The sequence below is a fragment of the Cetorhinus maximus genome, chromosome 6, assembly GCF_964194155.1.
Source record: "Cetorhinus maximus chromosome 6, sCetMax3.hap1.1, whole genome shotgun sequence".
NCBI classification, from domain to species: Eukaryota; Metazoa; Chordata; class Chondrichthyes; order Lamniformes; family Cetorhinidae; genus Cetorhinus; species Cetorhinus maximus.
Window position 1 is genome coordinate 144,828,428 of NC_135884.1, and position 22,201 is coordinate 144,850,628.

Here is a 22,201-nt window from a genome sequence, read left to right on the forward strand (position 1 = left end):
AATTTCTGAACCGCCCAAGCAGAATGACCTTACAGTGCTGTGGTGTGAAGAGCCCTCACAGGAGAGTTCAGTGTCCTGCGAGTACAGCCCAATGCTTCCACTGCAACAGACAGGGGCACTTTGGTAAACTGTGCAAACCAAAATCTCAGAAACGCACAAATAGCCCAAAGATAATCCATGAGATCGAGACCAAAAAACCCAGGACTCACACAGCCATGATTCTTGGGTGAGGTCAAAGAGTGTGGTTCTTCATTTAGGAATGCTGACATTCTGGTAAATGGTCATCTAACAAATCCTAATTTAGACTCGGGAGCCAATGTCACAGTCCTGTCCGATGAGGAACCACAGCTCAAAGACCTCTGGCTTTGAACAACGAATACATCACTTTACGGAGCAGGGGAGTCCGACTCCCGGTCATTGGTACAATCCTGGAACTGAGGTATGTCAGCAAACCAATCTTTGAGCTGATGTGCGCCATCCATAACCAGCCTTTCTCTTTCCAGAGCAGGGATAACTGCGTAGCCCTGGATCTCCTCCAGACGGCGGAAGATGTCAAGACAACCAGTGACATTAGCTAACCAGAACAGCACAGGCCCGAGTGCTCAAACACTAAAAAGTATTCAGACTTGGATTTCACCTTCACACTCTTTTCTTTCTTTGCAGAGTAGGTTAGTCCATTATCATTCCAGGTCCTGGAAAGTCCCCAGTGGTCAGACCAACCCACCACCTACGACAATCCCATGACAACTCTGTAAAAGTGGTACCAGAGAATGATCAGCAGTCTGGGAAGCCTTTAGCTCTGACTACGATGATGATAAGCTGGTCAACACATCAACCACTGTGCATACCCTGCAACTTCCAGCGAGCATGTCACAACCACAAGGGGGGCTGCAAACGGGTAGCAGTCTGTCACCATCAAAAGCAAAAAGCAGAGTTGAGCATACCACTCAACCTTCCTCTCGCCACAGCAACACTCTTCCTCAGCCTCACGGGGCTTCCCGATACCCCACACAGAGAAAGAAGAAGTAAAAGCAGTTCCAAGGAGACGAATACCATCTTCGTCCATCTCGCAAGAAACGATCAAGAGGAACAGCAACCATGGGTCAGCGTAACAGCTGAAACGACCAGGTGTGGTTCAACATAAAGCAATGGAAGAAAAGAATGAAAGCACACCCAAATGCCAGTCCAACCTCCAAGCCAACAGCAATAACCAGGACCTACTGCTCTCCTGACAGAGCGGTGAACGAGATTTGGGAGGGCTATAAGGACCCCAGACCACCTGAACCTCTAATTTCAAGGATTTGATGGGATAGTGAGAATGTTTTTAATGCTAATACTGTAATAGCAATAATGTTGAAATAGCATTAAGGTTGTAACAATAAGGTAAATGCATGAGGTTTATAACAGTGAAGTAAAGTAAAGTAATGGGATAAGGACTTCGGGGAGGTATAGTAGAAGGACCTAGTACTACAGGGTTAATGTGGGACTGAGTACAGCATCGTCCACTCACAGTGATGTAAGAAGGCACATGGTCTAGACCCAGGGTCAGTGTGGTGTTGGCCAGAGATGTGATAAGACCTAGGATGGAGATAGCTCCATGCCTGTACCCTTTACTGTGTAGTTGTATCTAGTTACATGTAGTTAATAAAGACTTGCTGTTAACATACAGAAGACTACGAATACTTCTTTAACAAGACACATTCTGTAACTAACGTCATCCCAACCATAGGTGCTATATAATGGCTTCTGTGCCCCAGGAGTAGGAATAGGAAAAATTAGTCTGCAGTGAGTCCTGCTAGAAAGAATGCATGTCTGGGTGAAGACAGGAATTAACTTGATGCTGAAATCCCAACAGTGAAAAATTGGTTGGTCCAGCTCCACACTTTGAATGAAACACTAGGGGCGGGGTGCTAGTAAGGTACTGTATCTGGAACCAACATCTTAAGAAGTGTAGAAAGGAATTGGAGAGGAATGCAAAAGAAGACTTAATCCATTGTCCAACCAATCATTCAGGTCTTGGACTAGCTACCTTCTTCTCCTTCATGCCTAGGCAACAATCCTTTTACTCCCTATAGAATCAAAATTGTCCCATGCAACGTTCTTAATAGTAGTGAGCTCCTTCTGCCTCTTACTCCCCACTTGCCCTCGCGGCCCCCCTCCCCCTCCCCCTCCCCCACCCAAACCCCCACCATCCACTCTATAATCGGCACTAGTGTACGACTGATCTGACAACAGTTAATCACTGTTTAGGGAATCATTCTGCAAGTATGTCAGTAAGCTGTGGAATATAGTCAGCTGTATTGAAGAACTGAAATGCATTTCATAGATTACAACCTTTATTGGATAGCATCAAAAGTATTTAATGGGCACTGCCTTTACAAAAGAAGTTGGTAAACCTTTCGTCTGAGAGAGAAGAGAACAATGCTCAAGAATGAGGATCAGCAACTCAGTTTACAATGCAGCAAGCACACCATTGCAAACCTCAGAGGGTTACCTATTAGTTACAGGAATCTATACCAAGCTGGAGCTGTCCCAAGTTGGGCTACGTTGTCTTGTACCAATTCATCTCTGAGCCAGCAGAGTGAGCTCTGCTGCAGTGGCTGCCTGATATCGACATCTCATCTGTCACTCATTTTGAGGGACAGGCCCTTGAGTTGCCCTTTTGATACTCAGTCATTCTCCTAGCATCTGTTTTCCCTCAACCTTTAAGCAGCACTAATGCACAGACAGACCTGAACCCTGACCTTATTTCATGATCAGGCACAACTACATAAGTAGGGCTCTGGACAGAGATTTTACTGGACACATACAATTTGCGCTAAACAGTCAAGATTATATGGTGGATAGCCAAAGGCAGAGCTTTAGAATTGCATACATAGAATTTACAGCACATAAACATGCCATTCAGTCCAACTGGTGTATCCCAGTGTTTATGCTTCATACACGCCTCCTCTCACCCTTCATCTAACCCTATAAGCATATCCTTCTATTCCTTTCTCCCTCTTGTACTTAGCTAGCTCCCTGTTAAGTATGCTATCTATGCTGGAAACAGTGCTATCAACAGAATTTCATGTTAGTGCAATTGTGCACATTGAAAATGTCTGTACTATGTCCACTTGAACTGTGAAAACTAGACAACATATGTCCTACATGACCTTTGTCCAAAACCCTGGGTTACACATAAAGAGTAATTTACGCTGTAAAACATTAGAGTTGAAGTATTGGTGGTTACAGGCTTGTCACCATAGGTGATGGCAGTGGAAACAGTTTGATGTGAAGAGTTAAGGGTTTTACACAAGAAGTATCATTGGCTTAAGTGTGATTTTTTTTCTGTACTACATTTTTATTGATGCCTTAAACAAACCACATGATAATGCTGACGAGTTTCCACAAATCAGCCTCAAGGTCATTGGGTCACCAGATCTATGTATAGGTGTGGACCTTGTCATACGAAGATTCCTTATGGAGCCTTTATTGCCCACTAGGAGGACAGATCAGGGAATCAGGTGCGGAGATCAACCTGATTCATAATGTTCCTTATAACCAGGCAATTAATTTTATAATATATATTGACCTGTGACAGACTGCAATGTAATTCCATCAAAATAATCACAACTTCTACTTTTTAATAACATAGATGAAACCATTTACATATTCTCTTCAGTTCAGCATCCAGAATTTAGGACATAGATTCCTATAGCTCGTCTCCAACCTGGTTCGCTACAAGATGAGCTCATGGCCATGGATGGAGCATCTGAGGAAGATGTCGTGTAGAGACAGTGCCGTACCATTTTGCCTGAAGGAGGGACTGGGATAGGGCTTGGAAGTAAGTGACTGACTACTTGTCTTTTTGGTTAGCAAATTGTGTTTGGTATGACAGAAAAATGTTGTAACAAATTAGAAATATTCTTCCGATTAGTGTCAGTTATTCTAGGCTATGCTCTGTCATAGTTGCTCAGTTAAAAAAATTCAGGCTTCCTTCTAATCAATTGTTTCAGTTTCCCCAAGTGACCCTGTAGCTAATTGCACAGCAAATTGTAGAACTGAGCTATCCAGACCTGGGAGGTCCTCCATTCCATCTTTTGTCTGTGTTGAGATAGTAAATGTCAGTCGGACCAGTAGTGCAGGGGCTAAAATTGCCATCAATGTCCCCAGGCATTTTCCAGAGAATGGAATAATCTACCAGGATTCTAGTTACAGATTGCTATTCAGTTACTCCTACTGGAAAGTGTGCATATGTGGAAGACAGTTGAAGACAGAAGCTGGTGCAACTCTAATAGCTCCATAGCTAAATAGATTTCTGATAAGTCACTTGTTAGACTGGCATGAGGATTGGCCTGTTGGGCAATGCACCAGAGGACAGCCAGTGTCCATGCAACCTTCCATCAACAACAATTTTTGGCAGAGTCAGTGTCTTAAAAATAAAGATTCTTCACCGTTGCTGTATTTATTCTAAGCACTTCATTCCCATATGTTTTGTTTTGAGAATTGTCTTGGAAGAGTTTGCTATTTGGTGCAGAATTGAGAACCATGAATCAGATTTGATTTGTTACAATGGCAAAAATTGGTAGCCCATCCCATTTTTATGTTTATATGTCTGGCTGTAGTTATTTGTAAAGTGGACCCCTGGAATGGATACATAGCCATAGGGTGGAAGTGGAACAACGGACCTCACACCCTATTCTTATCTCACATTTTTGAGGACTCATCCTTTTTGCGTTCATTCATGTGGGTCAGGCATGATCCCATTTTCGTATTCTGTGAACAATCCATCCCCCTCCATTGCCAAGACCACCTACTTCCACCCCCATAACATCATCTATCTCTGCCCCTACCTGACCTCAGGTTCTGCTGAAAACTTTATCTATGCCTTTGTTATGTCTATATTGGAATTTTCCAAGTCTTGGGAATTGCTTTCAATAAGCAATGGAAGCACACTCTCAGGACAAGTGCAGAGAACAAAAGCCTTTTACTTAGGCAAAGAAGTAGCTGTCATATCTCAGTATTTAAAGGCTTTCCACCCCCTAATTCCTCAGCCCCATTAATCTCCGCTGTCTTCTCACCTTCAACCTGGTGAATCCTGGGAAGCTTGAGAAACCCATACATTAAAGTTAAAGCCAGAATCTAGGGTTAAAAATGCAATTAATTGCCTTTTAACATATGTAAATGACAGGCCACTCGCACCATGGAGGTTACTTGCAAGCTAATGAACACAGTCGAGTTAAATATTGAAACTGGCTTCCTGACACACAGGCACTTTTAAGTGTTTTAACCCCCTCATGAACTGACACTCACCTGCCCTGGCAGGTTAAACTCCCCGATTGAATCAAATGGCCTCTTTCAATGCGTACATTTCAATGGTGTTACTCTACAATATCATGGCCCCCAACTAAAGCCACATGAGTTTCCTGTTGATGCACTGTTGCTATCCTGCTGTGTATTGCCTGAGGTTGATTTCTCTTTTCATTTAAAATATATACATATTTTACTTTTTGCCTGTTGTAATTATTGCTTTATAATTCAAAAATTGCTGAATTATAGTTTCTTTTTTTAGAAAAGATGGTTCTCATGTTGTGCCTGAAAATCAAGTTTAAAACATTTTTATTTACAGGTTTATCAAAAGATTACTTTTGTATATCAATGATTTGGTTTCATTATTTTATCCACAAATTTATTTAAATACTTTTATAGGGAATTTCCACAATTAGAGTGACGCATTTCAACATGAATTTATTATAGTTTAGATGGGACCAGATGTAGTTCTATAGATCATCACCATGGCACAGAAGGATTGTGTGCAATAGAAAGAACATTAATTCCATAAGCTGTAATCATGTAATTAATTGTCTGATCTTGCTAACAAAGGTGGCCAATAAAATATAATTCAAACTTTTAATGACCTGTAGAGTTTTTGTTCCCTTGAAAAATTTGGTGCAATTCAATTGACACCTTTACTGCCTTACCATGCAGGAGCAGTGAGCAAATGGATTCTTAGTACTTGTAGGTGGAAATAATTAAAAGGAAATCACACATAGCTGCAAATGAATAATCAAAATTATTATATATTATGTCTATGGAGAAAAAAATACTATTTCCCACTTCCTAATATTGCTATTTTCGCTTTGGTAGTAATTAGATAGTATGATGCTTTTACAGATTATTAGTTAGGTGTTAACATCAAAAGGCAGTGTTTATTTGAAGTTGCTGTATGGCTTTCATCTGAGGTCAATCCACTGAAATCCCCTTTTGTCCCTTGAGACTAGCTAAAATTCACAAACCAAGCTCTGCAAAACAGATGTGTTAAGCATCCTTTCTTGCAAAATGTTTTTAAATCCACCTTTCTTACGGTACTTTCTCGTGTGAAAGCTGTGCTAGCCAAGGTGAGGCTGCTTATGCAGTTGACTGGAATACTTTCCATTTTTGGGCTTCCTGTGTGATCATCAAACACCACCAGCTCACGGTTGAATGCAGTAGAAAGCTTCCTCTACAGAATTTTCCTCTACCCAACTTCGGAACAACACTCTATTGCAGGCATGTGAAATCTTCTACTTTCCACATTAGCCATTTGGCTTTCTTGAATGAAATTGCCAAATTGTGCCCATTAGTACCAAATTAGAAGGCTGTTTTGTGCTATGGTCCCGAGCTAATAGGAAGCAGATTAAAACTGCCTTGCCTTATTTGATGCAGGACATCAGTGGCAATTAAATCATCATCAATGTTCTTTTGTTAGAAAAAAAGGCTTGCATTTATATAGCATCCTTCAAGACCTCAGCATATCCCAAAGAGCTTTACAACCAATTAAGCACTTTTAAATTGTAGTCACTGTTATAATATAGGAAACACAGCAGCCAATTTATGCAAAACAAACTCCCACAAATAGTAACCTGATAATGATCAAATAATTTATTTTTGTGTTGTCAGTTGAGGGATAAATTTTGGCGAGGACAATGGGGAGAACTCCCCTGTTCTTCTTTGAAATAGTGCCAAGGGATCTTTTACAATCACCTGAGAGGGAAAATGGAGACTTGATTTAGCATCTCATTCAAAAAAATTCAGCACCTCTGACAGTGCAGCACTCCCTTATTACTGCACCGGAGTGTCAACCTAGGTTTTTTTGTTCAACTTTCTTAAATGGGACTTGAACTGACCACCTTCAGACTCAGCAGTGGGAAAGCTACCATCTGAACCATAGCTGTTCCATGAAAGAGTGCAATTTAGACTTTGGTAATCTTCCTGTAGGAATGGAATACAGAGATAAGAGGTACAAATAAGATAACATTTCCAGATTCGGAAGCAAAATCTTCATCAATAGAAAAAATAGTTAAAAGAGGGGCCATAGATCTGTGTGCATATGTATTTCCATTCACTTGTTCTGTGCCTACGATTTTCACAGCTCTGGAGTCAGATTTTGATGTCTTTATATATTAGCACGCTTAATTGATTAACAGATTGTACATCATGTGAGTTCTACACATTGGAAGGGTGCAAAGAAGGGCATTATAATAATCTCAAGTGCAATGAGGATAAACTATGAAGAAACATCACAGAAGTTCAATCTAAAACATAAATATTAAGAGGAATCTCATTGAGGTATATCCTTCTATCCTTCAGCTGTATTCCCTATATGCAAAACAAAGACCGGGCGGGGTGGGACGGGTGGGTGTAGGGCGGGGGGTGTAGTTTCTGCACAATCACTCACAGTGGAAGCTGGTAAAAGCCTTACCTGACTTTCTAATGGGAGATCTGTAGGAGAGGTAATAAACCTTGAAGAAGGCTGATATTAAACGGCACAAGTAAGATAAACCCAGGATATTACTTGCCAGTAAATAAGTTAAGAAACTTTTATTTACAGAAACACATACATTACAAACATGCACTCCAAACCTTAATAACCATAATTTCACTGCTCTTATATATAGGAGCACAGTTAATGCCCATGACCTGAATACAATTAAACATTCAATTAATATACTATTAACAGAAAGGATGCAAGCTATCAAACTTAAATTGGTGAACTTAGAGGCAGGCATTAGAAAGAACTTTCTTAATCACACAGTAATAAAGGTTTGGAAGAATCTTCCAAGCAGAGTAATACGGACAAAGGTATGAGGATATTCTAAACAAATACTAAACTGGGAGAGTTATGGTTAGATTGGCCTTTTCTCATCCTAGACTGTTTTAAGATGGTATGGTTGCTTTATTCTGATTCTGACACTTTAGTGGTATATTGGTTGAGTGAGTCACAGCTGTATTTCCTATATGCAAAACAAAGACGGGGGGAGTTTCTGCACAATCACTCACAGCGGATGCTGGTAAAAGCCTTGCCTGGCTTTCTAATGGGAAGTCTGTAGGAGAGGTAATAAACCTTGAAGAAGGTTGATGGTTAAATGCTTGAAAAACTGTTAACTTCTTACCGCAGTGACGGGGGCAAGTCACTGGAGGAAGTTACTAAGATTCAAAGAGGGTTGAGACAAAAACGCCCCTGTTTCACTTGAAATGTTTGAGGTTGGAATGAGCGCTTGATGCTAGGTGAATGCTGTCAGAATCAGAGAAGCTGTTTTAAGGATTTGTTCCTAAAACGCTGTGCTTGATAACACCCGCCCACCATGTGTTATTAGTACACAGAATCTTGCGGGTGTAGTTACTGGAATCCAGACTCTCATGTGAACTTTACGGATGTAGGAGTGCAAGAATACAAATGAGAAACAAATAATCCGGTCATTCTCCTCGCCCCAACATAAATCTATTTTCTGGATCTGTTTTCCTGATAGACTATTTTATCATCCTTCTGCTTTCTTCTCATGTTCCCTGAAAGCACTGACTCATGCTGAGTCTTCTCATGCTCATCAGATGCCAAAGTAACTTTTCCTACATACTAACACAGGCAACTAATATTAGCAGAATGTTTGATCCTGGAAGTCTTCACGGCCGAGCCAATCCTATGCACATCCGACATAGGCCCCCCATGTATATGGTATCATGGTGTAGTGGTTATGTTATTGGGTCAGTAATCCAGAGAATATGAGTTTAAATCCACCCTGGTAGTATGAGAGTTTGAATTCATGTTTTTTTTACACATCTGATAAAAGTAACAATAAAGCTGTCATTTGTTGTAAAAATCCAACTGGTTCACTATTGCCCATTAAGGAAAGAAACCTGCTGTTCTTACCAAACTTGGCCCATATGGGATTCTCATCTACCCTCTGAAGCGGCCTAGCAAACTACACCATTGTATTAAATGGGCAATAAAAGCTGGACTTCCCAATGATGGCCACATCCTGAGAATGAATTTAAAAAGTAGACATTCATATGTCCAAGAGAAGGCACTGGAAAATAATGAATAGTGAAGCCCCTCCATAACCCAAGGACATTATTGTCAGTCGTAGAACTCCTACTACCATCCAGGCCTCCCTCTCCCCGTCTCCTCAGTTTCTTTACTCTATGGAAATTTCTCAGCTCTCATCTTTTCAATTTCATTCACAATTTTCAACTTTACTGCTGACAACTGAAAAATCTCGATTCTCATTAGAAAAAATCAGCTTCCTTTTTTGTGCCTATCTTTATAAGTCAACCATCATTGTTGCCTCTATTTTTTACTATAACCATATAAACTAGGAGCACAAAAATATCTCTGGAATGTTTGCACTTCAGTGTTAAGCAAACAATTATTCACAGGATTCATCTATTCATAGAATATATGTTTTGATGTGTTCCGCTATAGAAACAAAAGATGTTATCACCTTCCATTGTTATCTGAAATTAATCATGCAATCTGATGAGATAAACTGGAACTATTTCTTCTTTTCTACTTTATTAACCAGCTCGGCACACTTACAGGCAGGCTTCTCTACAGAATTGGAGTGGAAAGAGTGACATTTTTATATGGTAGTTGTGGGAAATTCAGCAACGTATATTCCAGTCTTATGCATTTACATGGAGCCACTGCACTAAGCATTCACACTAGTTCCATGAGTCATTGATAAAAGACCTAAAACACCCCAGTGACTTCAACATTTATCCCTGCTAAGGGGTGGTGGGTGGGTGGGGGGGTTGGTTGGGGGTCGGGGGAAAGAACTTACATTACATAGTAGCTTTTACTACCTCGGGATGTCCCAAAGTGCTTTACAGCCAATTAAGTACTTTTGAAGTGTAGTTACTGTTTTAAAAAATAAGGCAGTCGATTTCCACACAGCAAGGTTTCACAGACAGCAGTGAGGTAATGAGCAGACAATAGGCCAGAATTTACTGGAGCATGTATCTCCTGGCACACTCAGTTAGTTAAGCTTTATCCTGTGCCCTTTAGCTCAAATCTTCTTGCCTTGGAAGTTGCTTAGAAGTACAATCCGATAATGTTGTGCCAAGAGCAACAGGGCATCCATAGTGAACTATAAAGTAGTTATAATGCCAAAGTTTAATGATTCTAATAAAGACTAAGATAGTAAGGGCAGAGGGGGGAATGAGTTTTGGAGGTATGTTTAGGAGAATTTTCCATAGCAGTATGTTTCCATTCCAACAGGGAAAGAGACATTACTGGATCTGGTTGTAGGTAATGAGGTGGGACAAGTGGATCAAGTGTCAGTATGGGAACGTGTGAGGGGCAGTGATCATGGTATATAAGCGGCCGAATCTTCTGAGGAGTGCCAATCACTGTTGAATTTCCACTCCACTCTTATTTCCTTACCTTGCACTGGAGGACCTCATTTCTCACCCAAACTTCTGAACTGGGCCTCCTCAAAAATGCGCAGCATCAAGCCCTCCTTTGTAGTGCAGGATCATTGTGGAAGCCAAGCCATGCCCCATTTTACAGCACTAGCTGCCGTATTCCAATAAGTTTAAAGATCCCAAAGCTACTTTGAGAAGCTATGGAGAGAAGGCAAGTGTGTAAGTTAAGTAGGTGAGGGGGTAAGGTGGCAGGTAAGTAGGTGAGGAGGTAGGCTAGAAGATGGGTGGGTGAGGAGGTAGGAAGGAAAGTAAGTAAGTGAGGGGGTAGGGTGGCAGGTAAGCAGGAGACGGGGTAGGGTGGCAGGTAAGCAGGAGACGGGGTAGGGTGGCAGGTAAGTGAAAGATGGAGTAGGGTGGCAGGTAAGTAGGTGAGGGGTAGGGTAGCAGGTAAGTGGATGATGGAGTAGTGTGGTCGGTAAGTGGTGAGGGGGTAGGGCGGCAGGTAAGTGGGTGAGGTTGTAGGGTGGTTAGGGGGTTGGGGATTAATCTGGTGGTTGAGGTGTTGTCGTTGGGTCAGAGCATGGTTAGGAGGGAGTCGGGTGGTCAGGGAGTAGTCAGGTCGAGGGTGGTAGTCATGTGAGGGGGGTGGTCGGGGGGTGGGGTAGGGTGGCTCGGGGGCTAGACGGGTGGTTGAGAGGTAGTCAGGGGGTTGGAGGGGTAGTCATCGGCTCGGGGGTAGTTGGGGGAGGGGGGGGGGGTGGCGCGTGGTAGCCAGGGGTTCCAGTGAGGAGCTGGGGTAGCAGTTGATAGTTACCCAGAAGTTAGAACTGGTTTTAATCCTTCTAACTTTTCCTGGGTAACTGTTCTGGTAAGTGAATCAAAACCATCCGAAGTCTATGACCTGAGCTCAGAATTTCGGAGGTTTCAGACACAGGGGAATTGTCCATAGGAGGTCCAAACTTCCTGGGCAATTCCTATGTAATCAGTGCATCGGGACTTCCAGGGACTCCCCCAGAGCATCTTGCGTGTCCTTTGGGCTACAACCTTCTGGAGTTCAGAAATTCTGGACCAATGTTTAAATTGACTGTGAAAAAGAACAAGGAGCAAACCAGAAAAAAATAATTAGTTGGGGGAGTGTCAATTTCAATGGGGTGAGAACAGATCTGGTCTAGGTCAATTGGAATCAAAGACTGGCAGGCAAAACTGTAATTGAACAATGGTTTGCCTTTGAAAAGGAGCTATTTCAGGTATATTTCATTTGGGGGGAAAGTAATACAGACAAAGCTGGAACTCCCGGATAACAAAAAGAGGCAATGAGTAAAGTGGAGCAGAAAAGGGGTGTGTATGGCAGATGTCAGATTGATAAAATATTCATGGAACCAGGTTAAATATAGAAGGTTCAGACAGGAAGTGTGAGAAGAAATAAGGGCAACAAAGAGAGCACATGAGAAGATACAGGCATCCAATATAAAAGGAAATCCAAATGTCTTCTATTGGTATATAATTAGTAAAAATAAAGTGGTAAAAGGAGGAGTAGGGCCGATTAGGGACCATAGGGGGAATTTACACATGGAGGCATGGCTAAAGTTTTAATTGAATACCTTGTATCTGTCTTTACAAAGGAAGAAGATACTGCCAAAGTCATAGAGAAAGAGGAGGTCATTAAAATAAAAACAGAAACTGCTGGAAAAACTCAGCTGGTCTGGCAGCATCTGTGGAGAGAGAAACAGAGTTAACATTTTGAGTCCAGTTCTTTAGAACTGGATTGGCTAAAAATTGACAAAGAGGAGGTATTAGAAAGGCTGGCTGTAAAGTTGATAAGTTACCAGGACCAAATCAGATGATGGTGAAAATTTCAGAGGCACTGGCCATAACTTTCCAATCCTCCTTAGATACAGGGATGATACCAAAGTACTGGAGAATTGCAAGCGTTACAGTTTTGTTCACAAAAGGCTATAAGGATAAGCCCAACAACTACAAACACATCAGTTTAGCCTCCATGGTGGACAACCTTAAGAAACAATCATCTTGGACTAAATTAACTCTCACTTGAACAAATAAGAACTAATTCAGGAAAGCCAGCATAGATTCATTAAGGAAAATGGTGTTTAACTAATTTGATTGAATTTTTTGATGAGGTAACAGAGAGGGTTGATGTGGTGTACATGGACTTCTAAAAGGCATTTGGGAAATTGCAACGTAAAAGGCTTGTTAGCAACGTTGAAATAAAAGGGACAGCAGCAGCATGGATATGAAGTTGGATGAGTGACAGGGTAGTGGTGAACAGTTACTTTTTGGACCAGAGGGGCTGGTATTTGGACCACTGCTCTTCTTGATCTATATTAATGGCACAGACTTGTGTGTTCAGGGCACAATTTCAAAATTTGCAGATGACCCAAAACGTGGAAGTATTATGAACTGTGAAGGAGGATAGTGATAAACTTCAAGAGGACTTGGACAGATTGTACATGGACAGGCTCTGAAGAGTCTGTTAATTCTGTTTCTCTCTCCACAGATGCTGCCAGACCTGCTGAGTTTTTCCAGCATTTTTTGTTTTTATTATGGACAGATTGTAGAATGTGCTGGCATGTGACAGATGAAATTTAATGCAGGCAAGTGTTAAGCAAGTGGTAAGAAGAATGAGGAATGGCAAAATAAAATAGAGGATATAATTCTAAAGGGGGTGCAGGAGCAGAGAGACCTGGGGGGTATCTGTGAGTAAGTCATTGAAGATGATAGGGCAGGTTGAGAAAGTGGTTAATGAGACATACAACATCCTGGCTTTATAAATAAAAGCATAGAGGACAAAAGCAAGAAGGTTCTGGTGAGCCTTTATAAAACACTGCTTTGGCCTCAACTGGAATATTGTGTTCAATTTTGAGCACCACACTTTAAGAAGGATGCAAATGCATTGGAGAGGGTGCACAAAAGATTTATGAGAATGATTCCTGGGAAGAATGTCTTATGTTAGGAGGATAAATTGGAGAAGCTGGGGTTATTTTCCTTTGAGAAGGGAATATTGAGAGGAGGTTTGGTGGAGGTATTCAAAATCATGAGGGGTCTGGAAAAAGTAGCGCACCCACAGTGGAGCATCAGCCTGAGTTATGTGGTGGTGCAGGACTTGAATCCATGACCTTCAGAGTCAGAGGCAAGAGTGCCTCAAACTCAGCCAACCCAACTCAACCTCATAAAATCACATGTGAGCTCCAAGGAATTTCTCCCGCCTGGAATAAATTAGCTGCTCCATTGTATCCTGGTGTGCACTCACACATAGATTCGTTTTAAAGAGGCATGGTCATCATTGGAAGGCAGTGTAGAAGGCATTTGAACAAAGTTTCCTCACAGCATGAATAACGTTATTTGCGATGTGATGGCATGCACGCAAATTGCAATCTTCCGAAAAAGTACTTTTATATTTTAATACTAAATGCACAGCGATCGTCTACTTGAGTTACAATGCGTCAGGGGAAGCAAACTGTAGAACAGAGCCTCAGTGGTTTTAACAAGGCAAAACAACCTCGTCCTACGCTTGAGCTCCATGTGTTTGATCATCTCCCATCACTTGGGTGCAACTTCCAGCACAGAATGTGCCGATGAAGAGTCATAGGGACTCGAAACGCTAACTCTGTTTCTCTCTCCACAGATGCTGCCAGACCTGCTGAGTTTTCCCAGCACTTTTTTTTTTTGCTTGTATTACAGAATTCTTAATTGAATTTGCTCACTCTATTGGAATCAAAATTAACGAAGATAAATAATCGTTAAGAGCTATTTTTCTCGCGCGTTAAATCGGGCTTACTCTTAAATTGAATCATTTGTGAACTGAGTAGAGAAGATGTGAGTCGGCAACTAGTGAGAGGCAATTTACGAGAGATGTCGACCAAATAACCTAGATGTCACTTAGCCACCAAGTAGTGTTGCCCAGCCTCAAGAGTACACTGTGTACCACCATGCAGTGGAGAGGATGCATTCTATTTATGATACATGTAAGGTGCTCTGTACTAGAAATAAAGTATTGTTGCAATTGTAGCAGAAAAATGTTGGAAGCGCACAACAGATCCCTCAACATCTGATAAGAGAACGGACATGTTAAGATTTTAGGATCCTTCATCAGATGGTTCTGACCTGTTAGTTATCTTCACAGAATTGAACCTATTTCTGAAAAGGAGATATTTGCAGTGTGGGGAATGGATTAATTGGACGGCTTTCCCCCCCCCCCTCCCCCGCCGAAGAGTTGGCAACGGCCTCTTCTGTGCTGTATGATTCTAAGATGCTGATCTACCTGCCCTGCTTTTCCAGTAATTACCTGGGGTTTCTTCCATATTTCTAGCATTCACCGATTTTATCTATCAGTCTCAAAATATTTTGTGCTATTTCAATCGATATAACACTTTATAACAGCGACTTTGTAATATCTCAGGAGCGAATTTACTACCATTTCCGTTGGCCTTCCTCCGCATCAGTTACAAACGAAAGTCTTTAAATAACCGATTGATTTATAAATACTTTGCTTACTCTCCACAGATAACGAGAGAGAAAGAGAGAGAGACAGAGAGGGAGAGAGATTGTCTTCGCTGAAGCTGCCCACGGGGGGAACTGCTGAAAGAACCATCATTATTAACACTTCCCGATTGACCAAATGGTGGGAGAAGGTAGAGCAAAGTCATTGAGATCTCGTCCTACCCCAGCGACCACCACTCCCAGCGCCATTGTTGCTTTCGAACCGACTGTGCAATCTAATGCCCTGCCAATAAAACGCTTGGGAGTCATAACATAACCCTTCCTTGAAGAACAGAATCCCAAGTTCAGAAATCACTTACCTGTGCAAAAAAAAAACCAGTAACCACTCAGACTGAAGTGTTGATTACAAGTTGGGCGAGGTTCCAGCAGAGCTGATGTTGATCAATGCTTCCCACAGTGATCCGCCCTCAGTCTCAAGAGTACATCTCACTCAATAATTTGTTTTTATTACCATCAGATGCTCCTCTTGATAGTTAAAGTGCGCAAACTTTAAATACCCTTATAAAGGTATTTTTAGTGACTTTTTTTTTGTGGTGTGCTTTTCGGGGCGAGGGATGCCAGTGCTGTTGAATAGAAAGGGGGGTGGGGGGTATATGAAATAGGTCAAAGATGCTATTTCAAATTAATATTGTTATTCTGGACAAGTCTGTAATGACGGTGATGTTTATTGACTCCCGGGAATGGGAAAGCTGCATAATGGACAACCTACGTAAAATTGCAAACTACTTAAAAGATTAATAATAACGTCCAAAATTCTCACTGAAATCTATTCCACTATTATCTTGCATATTCCTACAGTGAAGTTAAAAAGTCAGATTGCCGTGTGAACATAGAACCTGGATGTTTGACTTCCTCTTGGCAATAAAAAGAGCAGGATTTGAAATTGGGCCAGTTCGGAATGGGTCACTTGAAGGTACCTTCCATAAAAATAGATATTTTTCAGAATGCCTGGAATCCTTTTCTATTCATTTCTCCAGGATTCGGTCTTGCTCGGAAAATATTAAGGGTCTTAGCCAATACTTTTCTCTAAATACCAACCTGCAGCCTAACTAGGTCAGAAAAAAAGCTGCTTCCGCATCCATTTGATACCAGGACATATTTCAGACTGCTCATATAGCGAGTTTTAGCCCAACTCAAGAACTTTCAGTTGCTTGTTGCTGGTACAGACTTGTACCTGGAATATGCTAAGCAGTGCACGGTTCCCATTAAGCACGGACATCTTAAATTACAAGCAAGAATTCAATTAGCCCTTTGAAGTATAACCTTCAGCGGTGACCTGATGTGGTGAATCGGTCCTCATCTATCGAATAGACATTAGACTGTAAATGCAAAGTCGCTTACTTTAGCAAATCTGCTTCTTTCACCCAGAATGGCTTTGGGTTTCTCTTATGTGGTAATTTAATGGTAACTCCATCTCCCTCACCTGACAGCACTCCGCACTGGACAAAATGAAAGATTTTTCCTTCACTTCTCAGTCAATGTATGCCTGTGTAACCTTCCTCTAACCCCTATATTGGCTTGGTTACAACCCCTCATCTTGTTGGCTTAGAGTATTTGGCCCAGGAACAACAACAGTTTACATTGATTTAGTCTTGGACTAGGGGAAACGTCCCAAAGCGCTTCACAGAGAGTTAGGGTGGGGAGGATGAAAGCCACGGCAAATAATACGATTTTAGGAGGGAGATCAAAAGCTTCGTCAAAATGTTAATAAAGGGCTTAAAGAAGGAGAGTGACATGGAGACTTTTGGGGAGGGAGCTCCAGAATCTGGCGCACGAATGCAAATGTTGGGACAGAAGGGATGGATGCAAAAGAGGCGGGAGTCAGAGGAACAGACAGCTCAAGCGGTGGAAGGAGGGAGAGTCATAACAATGAGGGAGGTAACAGAGATATAGAAGTGGTGGTCCTGGAGAGATTTAAACACAGAAATGAAAATTTGAAATCTAAGGCATTCGGAGGCCAGGAGGTGATCAGCGAGGACCGGGCTAGTGATTGGCAGTTGATACAAGGTAGGTTAGATATGGCATAGACTCAATGGGCTGAATGACTCTATGAATGACTCTATGCAAATAACTTTAGAGGCAGCAGAGTTTTTAATGAGCCGAGGTTTATAGAGGGCGGAGGATTGGAGACCATTGCAATCGTCCAATCTGGGGGTGACATAAGGGGGTTTCAGTGGCAGATGGGCTGGGGTAGAGGCAGAAGCAGGATGTTGGGGGTGGTGATGGTGTTGTGGTTTTTGTGATAGCGAGGATAAGAGGTCAGAAGCTCGTCGCAGTGTGGAATGGACTGGCAAGGCGAGGGTAGGGAATCTGTGATAGGGATTGGATCCGTGACTGAGCTTGAACCTGTGATTCGGGGTTGAATCTTATTGGTGTTCAATCTGTGATTCGGGGTTGAATCTGATTGGTGTTCAATCTGTGATTCGGGGTTGAATCTGATTGGTGTTCAATCTGTGATTCGGGGTTGAATCTGAATGGTGTTGAATCTGATTGGTGTTGAATCTGTGATTGGGATTGAAGATCAAGGTTAGGAACATTCTTACAGCTTAGAGCTCAACTCACACACATTTTGGAAAATCTAAATATTGATTCTTGCTGGTGGTACTAAGGTGTCCTTGTTGCCACTTCATTGACCCGGGAACGCTGTAGTTCACTGAGTTTTTGCCCTGCTTTTAATTCAGTCATTCCTCCTCAATGACTGATAACAAAGGTAGTTATCCCCTCGGGGAAGACGGCCGGTGGAAGCGAGTGCGCCTCTGAGCCATACACTCTACCTTCCGCCTTACCACAAATCTTGTGCTTTCTTCCTCCCTCCCTCCCAGGCTCTGCAGTTGCTTAAAAACCGCTCAGCGTCCCAGGATCTCCCGGTTCTAATGTAAAACGTTCAATCTGAAACGTTAACCCTTTCTCTCTCCACAGATGCTACCTGACCTGCTGAGCATGTTTCTGTTTTTAGTTTAGATCTTACCCGAGAAAGCTGTGTGAGCGCTCAAATCCCCCAAGTTATGATTATGGCCAACTTGCTTCAAGAAGGATACTTCCTTTTTTTTTTAATGGTAAGAAACCACAATTAGAACGTGCCCCGGGCATCTCACAATGGGTTTCAACACAATCGGTGGTGCACCTGCCGTTGTCGGTGTCCTGCATTGTTTTCATCTCGGAGCATTTCTCGGAATTCTCCATTATAAGTTCATGTGCACAACTAGACACGGTTGAAAGAATCAGAATTAGGTGTTGCAAGCAGCTAGACTCACAACAACGATAGAGTAGCAGTGGACGTCATGACCATGTGCTGCCCTGGCACCAGCCGGGCGGCAGACTGGAAGTGGGCCAATCAGTGGTCCTGTCAGTCTACCAACCATTTTTGACCTTCTGCTGCATTACTGGGGAAACCCTCATCTCAGACTCCACTTATCAAAGGAATGATGGAGTCAGGTGTGCAAAGCCAACCGAAGGAGCTCAACTGTGAATTTTAATTACCATCGGAAATTAAATCATGATAGGAAAAAAACCCAGGAAATTGGTGGGCAAATATTCAAGATCGGAAAAGTTAAAACTCAATGGTACGAAGGGTAAATCAGATGCAGGGTTACAAAATGGATTAAGAGGATTACCTGTTAAATCAATGTTAATGTATTCATACATGGACAATGGCACTGATGATTATTCATAGGGTTAATTGCTGTAACTGGGGATACTCGATGTTCTTACTGGATGATAATGTAATTGGACACCAATTCATTATGTGATTCACTGAGATATTGATACCTCGCCTTGAGGTAAAACTATCAAATGTCTTTGAAGTTTGAATTTGGATAAATTATGGCCCGCGGATACGTTCTGCCGCAAAATGTGATGATAATTGAATATATTATGGGCTGATATTTCTAACAATCAATAGTAAAACGTTTAGCCTTTCTAAACTCTAAAGAAAGTAAAGGTCGATGTTACTAGCGGGTATTAAACAATTAGTCCCACATTTTTAGAATAACATCTTTCTTGTTTGGTTCGACATTGCACTGTGACGTCAGTAGGACGCCTTTAAACCAATCACCACAAAGGATTTAATTTTTGATTCAGTTTAGACCGAGAACTGTCAATTTCTCCTAACTCAATAATGAAAATTTCAAAGGGTATGGACAATATGAAGTTTTGATTTATATATATATAAAAGAGGCAGATTGTCTTACAAACCACATTTGTTAAACCAAAGAAACACTCAACATAAGAAGTTTTTGCGTTTTCAATGACATTTGCTTCCACAGATATATAAACAGACATTAAAAGTTTTTTTTTTTAAAATCACTTTGCAGCAGATGTAACATCTGGTTAACAGGACGCTTCATCCAAAAGCCGCGCATTGCAGCAAGACTGCATACTCAGTGTTTTGGGACTATGATAGAGGAGAGACCTCGAGGATTCCACAAAAGAGCAAGCTTAATGTGGTGCCATATGTTTACACTACACAATCTATGTATGAAAAAGGCATCATTATTCTGTCAGTAAGGTAAAGATACTTTATTATCTCCTTGAACTGAATGGGAGGGTCGCTACCGAATCACAAAGCCGAAGGCAATGTGTTCAAATCAATCTCAATATGTGTTTCCATTGACAAAGGACAAGTCTTGAAAACAAAAAAAAGGGGTGGGCATGAAAATGGGTATGTTGCCCAGGGCAGCAAGATACTTTGCATTCACAAATCCCCTTCCTTTTACTTTCACCAGGTTAAATAGATGTCCGCTTGACTTTTATCCATCATCTAATCCCAAACAGGAAGTAAGCCTCGTTGTTCCAATAGCCCCAAAACAGCCACCAGCCTAGGTTATAAACATTTTTTTACGAAATGAGTTTACTCTAATGAACTCTGCTGCAACCACCAATTAAATGCGTGATTGCCACCCTCGGTCTCAAACGTACAGCTCAACCCACAATCCTTCCATTGCGTTCCCCCGCTGTTCCCGTTATTAGTTAGAAACAAAGCGCATACACGTAGTTAATAGAAAATTAGAGAAACTCGCTACACACGTCTGTCAGCATTTGTAAAGCAAGAGACAGGTTAATGTCTGGATAGGAACTTTGATGGGAATAGGTGAGGGACCTCATCCAAAATGTCTGTTGTCTTTCAGGTACTGAGTGATAGTGCGATGCACTTCAAGAAAATCCCTTTTTTTTTATTTCGGATTGACCAATTCGATTTCAATCAGATCAAGTCTGGTTATACAGTAGCATGCGCAGACAAGAATTGGTACCACTACTCAGCAATGCACTCCTTACCGAGCGAGAGCGATGTCTAACGTCAGTTGCAAGGTGAGTTACGCTCGGGGATTTGCAATGTACCCCTTATCCTCTCCTCGTCGGTTTAGATCCGACGAGGAATTTTGCGTTTGTTGGCTGAGTTAACTTTAGTGCGAGCATTTTAACAAATTAACAATTTTACCACATTAACAAAAGTCAGAAATGTTGTATTTATATAAATCTCTCCTGATTATTGCTTTCCTTAAAAAATCCAAACCGATATTTGCAGTGTCTGTTTAGGGGTGTCCCATTCACCAACCTTACACCTTTGCGTCTAATACACGCGCTGCCGCATATGTTTGGTCAGGTTGCCCGTGCTGCTATACTGCATTGGCACCTATTGAAATGACTGCTGCAAGCTCCATCACTTTGGGGTATTAGTCACTGTTTTGGCATTTTACCAGGATGGCCCGTAACCATTAGACACCATAGAGTTAAATGTAACTTAGCAATTGATTAATACATATCGTACGTGTCAAACGTTTGAGCTTGCCATACAATATTCATTTTGCTTTTTTTTTTCGTTCTAATTCTATACTAATGTGATGATTTCCAGCGAGAGTGTGAATAATCCTGGGGGGGTGGGGAGGCGGTGCCGGCTTGGGGTGGGGGGGTGGGGGGGGAGGGGGTGGGGGGTGGGTGGTGGCGGCTGGGGCGGTGGGGGGGGGGGGAAACTGGTAGTTCTGATCGAAGTGCCAGCCCTGGCTCAGTTGGCACCTCTCAGTCACTAGGTTGTGGGATCAAATTCCACTCCAGGGACTTGAGCACAATGACACTCCAGTGCAGCACTGAGGGCGAGCTGTACTATTGGACAGCCACTTATTCCCGACAAGACATTAAATCCAGACGTCCATTTTGCCCTCTCTCCTGTTTGTGGGAGCTTGCTGTGCACAAACCGGCTGCTGCATTTCCCACATTACAATGGGCTACACCGCTTTGCGGTGTCCTACAGTCTGCTACAAACGTCCTAAGCTTTCCTCTTTAACGTTAAAGATTGAAATGAATAAATGAATGGACAGGTTTTATTGTTTCAAGTCCCCTGAGCTATGCTGATCTTTCTGCGGCGATCGGGGTTGGGTGGGAGGGGGAGGGGGGAAGTGGGGTGGTGGGTGGGGGTGGATTAAATCAATCGAAAGAAACATAAAACAGCATTTACTCAGTTCACACAAGTCACACTAAAAAAAAGACCGCGCTCACTACATAATAGCCGGCTGTACTCCTACATTACTCTGAACAACTTTTCTGTTGAACATCTTCACTCTCCCCTTTTTGTTTCTGGAAATCACAGACAAGTTTCACAATCTCCAACTATTCTGGGCAATTGTTTTTCGGCACGGTGGCCCAGCTCAGCTCCCGCCTCCCTCTCCCTGATTCTAGTTATGAAGGAAATGAGAGGATTTTCGTTGCTAGATCCTAATGGAGAGAAATGTCACTCTCCTGCACGGTCAGCTTTGCAGTTACTTTGTGCGCCTAACGGAACTTTCCGCTATCGACAAGGATCCCCAAGCCCTAAGGGTAAAGGCCGTTTGGGGTGCTTTTGCCGGGTGCCCTCAATCTTTCGAACGAGTAAAGAATGTTTCTGCCGATTTTCTATTTCGTACAACACACACACACACACACACACAACACATTTCTGTCGGCAAACTGCACCTGTACCTTTAGTGTCTCGGGGAACTTAAAGACCATGCAGAGACATGTTCAGTTTTATAGACAGAAATAAAGGCAG

The 22,201-nt window shown here is 42.1% G+C and overlaps 1 protein-coding gene across 2 annotated transcripts in view; it reads right to left on the reverse strand.

Annotated features, from left to right (window-relative positions):
* The window catches only part of LOC144682217 (transcription factor Maf-like), a 362,912-nt gene that overhangs the window by 325,349 nt on the left and 15,362 nt on the right, over positions 1 to 22,201 (reverse strand). The window lies entirely within an intron of this gene.